General features: G+C 48.0%; 1 protein-coding gene across 1 annotated transcript in view; it reads left to right on the top strand.

Annotated features, from left to right (window-relative positions):
• The window catches only part of SPSB4 (splA/ryanodine receptor domain and SOCS box containing 4), a 124,936-nt gene that overhangs the window by 116,853 nt on the left and 2,050 nt on the right, over nt 1–6,033 (top strand). The window lies entirely within an intron of this gene.

The raw sequence follows: 6,033 nt of genomic DNA, 5'->3' as shown, positions 1-6,033 counted from the left end.
ACCCAGCCATTTATCTCTCTGCCTTTCAATTAACCCCACATGTATTTATCGTCCAGGTTGGCACAATAAACTTAACTATCTCACCTATCATATGTATGTATGTATGTGTATATATAGTCTCTCTCTTTATATATATAGGAACTCTGGGGGCATAGTGCCTACTTGTTGGGCTGTCATCCGCAAAGTCAGCAGTTTGAGACCACCAGCCCTTCTTCTGGACAAAGATGGGCTTTCTACTCCTGTAATGAGTTACAGTCTCTGAAACCCCCAGAGACAGTTCTACCCTGTCCTATAGGCAGCCATCTACAGCGACTTGATAGCAGTGAGTCTGAGTTGTGTGTGTGTGTGTGTGTGTGTGTGTGTGTGAGAGAGAGAGAGACAGAGAGAGAGAGAGATTTGATTCATCCAACAGACACTGCCCAATTCTGTGCCATTGTCAAGGTTGTTGGCATGTTCAAACGGGGTCTCCATCACTCTCACGGGCACTCGTCACCAAACATTATGTCCTCCTCCAGTGATTGGTCCCTCTTGATCATGGCAAAGCAAGAGAGTCAGACAATGTTCTGTGGTGATCCGTACGTCTTCTGTGGCTCATTTCTAGAAGTAGATCCCCAGGCCATTTTTCCTAGTCTATTCTCAGTCTGGAAACTCCACTGGGACCTGCCCCTGTGGGCAACACTCTTGGTGTTTGAAATGGTGGAGGTTTTACTTCCAGTGTCAGAGGAACATGAAAACCACCTCAGTGCAACTCACGGCCCACGGGCTCCACTTCACAGAGGAAATGGGAGCTCAGCATACACTCTCCAAAGGCTCCTAGCAGGAGTGCACAGAGACCCTACAGTCCTCAGATTACCACGGGGCACAGTAGATTCCAAGCGGGCCACAGCCCTGCGGGATTTAGGCTCCGAAACTCACAGGGCAGTTTTATTTTGTCCTGTGGGGTTGCTAGGAGTCAGAACTGACTTGATGACAGTGGGTGTTTTGAATTGAGTGAGCCGTGGGCAGGCGGAGTCCCACAGGCCCTATTGGGGAGTGTTGGGCTGCTAAACACAAGGTTGGTGGTACAAGCCCACCAGCCGCTTCTTGTGAGAAAGATGAGACTCTCTGCTCCTATGAAGATCCTCAGCCTCGGAATGCCTGCATAGGGTGGCTCTGAGTTGTCATTGACTCTGTGGCAATGGGTTTGGCTTGGCGACTGGAGGAGGTGTGGCCTGGTATGGTCCAGAAAGACTTGAAGATGGGAATATCGCTGTCAGAGGTCCCCACAGGAGTACATGGGTCCCAAGGCAAAAATGCTCGGGGCAGCACATTTAGGGGGTGCAGACCTCACAGGAGGGAGGGGCAGCAGTGAGCCGGTGTGCAGTGGGAGCCAGAGGGTAAGAGGCTGTCATGGACACGAGCCCGGGAGACAGGTACGGTCCCCTTCCATGCTCACTTTAAAGCAACCGAAAGGTCCTGAGGAGCAGCTGAGCAATTGAGGGAAAATAAATAGACAAAGCATGCAAGGGCTCGCCTTTCCAGAAGTCAGGCACAAGAAAAAGAGCCAATGTATTCTCCAGTAGCTCATAGAGTCTTAGGGCGTGCAGACCCTGTCAATCACACATGGCACAAGGTGGGCAGTGTCTTAACCTTAGATTCTCTGAGTTCACTGGGGGAGTAACCTAAGACCAGTATTGGGGGCAGACAAGGGGTGTCGACTGCCCTTTGAGTGAGGAGAACATTACATTGCTTTTGGCCACAGAGAGAGCACCCGTGTGCTTTTTCCTTGTAAGAGTTATCTTTAAAGTTGCACTATTATGGGGGTATATTGTGGGGATGATTTTTAGTATGGAGAGCGTGACTGGGAGTCATCTCTACCTCACAAATGTGAAGGCCTTCCTCCACCAGGGTTGGCCTTCCAGACTCTTTAAGTATGAACACAGAGAATTTGGCCGCGTACTTTCTCCTCCCAGTCCTCAGTTTCCTACATACGGGCACGAGGCCTGGTGTGCAGTAGTTAGGCACTCATCTGCCAGATGAAAGGAGGGTGGTTTGAATCTTCCAGCCGCTCCATGGGACAAAGATGTGCTGTCTGCTTTCTTAAAGATTCACAGCCTTCGAGACCCTCGGGAGCCAGTCTACTGTGTCCTGACGGGTGGTGTGAGTTGGCATCGCTTCACAGCCATGAGTTGGGTTGGGTTTTTCTTAATATGAGAACGCAAATAAAAGACACACTTGCTTGGCCACATAATCAGCCTTCGCTTAAGATTAGTTAGAATGATCTTTTCTCTCTTACACTGCCTCATGGTGTCGTTCCAGTTGTACTGGTTGCTTTTTCCTCTCCCCGGCCTCTAGCGTAGGCAGAGGCACTGGAGCGCAATGCTGACCCTGGCACCCTGCAGCTTCCAGCAAGATGGTGGAGGCAGCTTCCAGCAAGATGGGAGGCAGCTTCCAGCAAGATGGTGGAGGATTTGGGCTGGGCTAGGGTGATCACAGAGGCATGGTTTGGGAACAGAGGGAGAAAATGGTTCAAAGCTTGGGCCAGAGTAGGATAGGGCACAGAAAACAGGGAGGGGAGCTGGGGGCAGGGTATTGCTGAGGGGAGATTTTGGGGGACTCGTTGATGGGTAAAGTGTTGGCTTGGCACAGTACCGGGTGTTTTGGCCTCTTGAGCCTGGAAAAGAGGGAAGCCCAGGCCTCCTGAACCCACCGCAAAGGTTAACCAAAGAGAATAGCTGGAGCCAGTCACTCAGAGTTGATGCTGGCGTATGAAGCCTCCGTGTGTGAGCACGCAGCTGTGTTCCCTGTGACCCTCAATAGCTGCTTTTAGATGTGATTACCAGGCCCTTTTTATACAGACCTCTGGGTGAGCTTGTTCGTTTCCATTAGCAACCGCCTGCTTCATGGTGGGTTCGAATGGCTGCTCACGGGGTTGGCTGCCAGTGTATAATCTCCAGCTCTTCCGGGGCTCCTTAGGAGAGGACACGGAAGGAAAGGCTGTACGTGACTGACGCTGGGTGGAGTTGCACCCCAGTGATATAGAAAAGGCTCCACACTGGGGCGTCATGGCTCTGACATACAGGACCAAGCCCACTTTAATTTTTTAAATCATTTTATTGGGGGCTTGTATAATTCTTATTACAATCCATACATCCATCCATTGTGTCAAGCACATTTGTACATTTGTTGCCATCATCATTCTCAAAATATTTTCTTTCTACTTGAGCCCTTGGTATCATCAGCTTCTCATTTCCCCCCTCCCTCCCCAGCCCTCCTTCCCGTATGGACCTTTGATAATTTATAAATTTTTTTATCATGTCTTACACTGACTGATGTCTCCCTTCACCTACTTTTCTGTTGTCCATTCCCCTGGGAGGGTGTTATATGTAGATCATTGTGATTGGTTCCCTATATCTCCCCCCACCTTGCCCTTACCCTCCTGGTATGGCTACTCTCAATATTGGTCCTTTGGGGTTTATCTGTCCTGGATTCCCTGTTTCCAGCTCTGGTCTAGCCTGATTTGTAAGGTAGAATTGAGATCATGATAGCGGTGGGGAGGAAGCATTATAGAACTACAGGAAAGTTGTATGTTTCATTGGTGCTATACTGCACCCTGACTGGCTCATCTCCTCCCCGCAACCCTTCTGTAAAGGGATGTCAGCTGCCTACAGATGGGCTTTGGGTCTCCACTCCACTACCACCCCCCCTCATTCAAAATGATATGATTTTTGTTCTGGGTCTTTGATGCCTGATACCTGATCCTATCGACACGTTGTGACCACACAGGCTGTGTGCTTCTTCCATATGGGCTTCCAGCTAGATGGCCACTTGTTTATCTTCAAACCTTTAAGACTCCAGATACTATATCTTTTGATAGCCAGGCACCATCAGCTTTCTTCACCACATTTGCTTATGTGCCCATTTTGTCCTCAGGGATCATGTCAGGAAGGTGAGCATCGTGGAATTCCAGTTTAATAGAACAAAGTGTTCTTGCTTTGAGGGAATACTTGAGTAGAGGCCCAATGTCCATCTGCTCCCTTAATACTAAACCTATAAATATATGTACATATATCTATTCCCCATTGTCATATATAAATATATTTACATATGTACATGCCTGTATTTAGACCTCTATAAATACCCTTTGCCTCTTAGTTCTTTCCTCTATTTCTTTTTACTTTCCTCTTGTCCCACTATCATGTTCAGCCTTCATTTAGATTTCAGTCATTCCTCTCAGTTATATTGCCCTTGATTAAGCCCTACCGGGCTTCCTACACCCTCCAGGCCATCTATTTTAGATCACTTGTTATTACCTTATCCCTGGGTTTGCTAACACCCACTTGCTTTCCTCCACCTCCCCTTCTCCCATGTCCCCCTGGAACCATCGGTCCTGTTGTTTTCTCCTCCAGATTGTTTACCCCATATCTTATCTACATAGATATGCAGAGATAACAACATGTGCAAAAAGCAAGACAGAGCAAAACAAAACCAACAACAAAACAAAAAAAAAGAAAGAAAAGCTGATAAATAGTTCAAGGTCTGTTTGTTGACTTTTAGTATTTCTGGTTGAGTCTGATGGGGTGCCACGCCCTGGCCCCGAAGTCTATTTTTGGTATCCTGGGAACTTCGTTGCTGTGCTCCCCTTGCTGTTCTGTTGCACACCCTTAGTGTTTCGCCTCTGTGTGGTGGGGTCAGCTTGGGAACAATTCCCACACTGTGTCTCCAGTGTTGTCCCCTTCATTTGCTCCCGCGTGCTCTGATCAGACATGTCCCTCTCCCTGAGCTACAGCTTCACGTGAAGAGTGGCTGTCCACCTTGTTGGAACTGGGGCCGGCCCTGTCCACTTGAATTTTAACGACTGTCCGTATTAACTTTGTAGCTCTGTGAAGGAATAACACTCACTACTACTTTCCAATGCCCGTAGTACTATCCTATCATAACTCGAGTGTCGGTATTTACCACTAATGGTTATATTATATCTTAGTGCCTTGTAGAATGCTTTTAAATTTACTCCTTGTTTTGTTACCAAGAAAGGTTTGCACTTCAGCTTCAAGTCCTCCAGCATGCTCCTCCTCCTTTCATTCCTCACCCAGCTCCTGACAATTGATCAAGGCCATTTCCCCTCCTCCAAACCTCCCAGCCCATCCGGTTCATTCCTCTGTGCTTTTGCCTGTTCTTTTGACCTAGAATGCTCTCCCTAACCAGCTGTACACAAAGCACTCCTGTTCACCCTTTAAAGCCCCATCCAGGTGCCATCTCCTCTTTGAAGCTTTCACTGACCCCCTTCCATACAGGGATGGTTGATTGCTGCCTTTGTGTGTTTAGGAATCACTGCATATGTAATACTCTATTACAGTGCACCTGTTCAGACTCCCAAGCCATGAACTCTCTCCCTCCTCTCTGCTGGCTGACTGTGGTCTCGGCAGAGTTAATTTGTGTTTCCACCGTCAGTCACAGGGCCTGGAAGATAGTAGAGTTTAGTAAGGATATCTGAGCCCTAGGTCCAGAGGCTCCATTGCATGTGGATTTTAATTTATGAATTTATAAACTATTCCAGAATTATATGCTAGATGGTGTGTGTGTGGGGGGGTGATGCATCCCTTCTGCTGATCCCTCAAGAAGCTCTCTCTGGTGGTATAATGGGTTACACACATTTAGTGGCTAACCACAAGGTCAGTGGTTCGAATGCACCAGCTGCTCCACAGGACACAGATGAGGCTGTCTACTCCTGTAAAGATTTAAAGTCTCCAGAAACCAAAAGGGCAGTTCTCCTCTGTCCTGTAGGGTTGCTTTGAGCTGGAATTGACAATGAGTCAGATGGCAATGGGTTGGTTTTGCTGAGTTTATAATCCCTAAAACTTTATTCCTAAAGGATGCTGTAGGGCAGGGGCAGGGAAGCTTTTTTTTCCTGCCTGGGGCCATTTGGATATTTATAACATAATTCTCAGGCCCCACAGGTCGAACATTTCATTAACTCACCCTGGTGTGATGGGTGGGGCACCTTCTCTTTGGTGAGGCCTATGATGTGGGCTGGTATTGATGGAGTCCCAGCTG

The sequence above is a fragment of the Echinops telfairi genome, unplaced genomic scaffold, assembly GCF_000313985.2.
Source record: "Echinops telfairi isolate 266 unplaced genomic scaffold, ASM31398v2 ScPeMD7_16;HRSCAF=60, whole genome shotgun sequence".
Lineage (NCBI taxonomy): Eukaryota > Metazoa > Chordata > Mammalia > Afrosoricida > Tenrecidae > Echinops > Echinops telfairi.
Note: the sequence above shows the minus strand (reverse complement) of the source record. Positions and strands in the feature narration are given on the sequence as shown.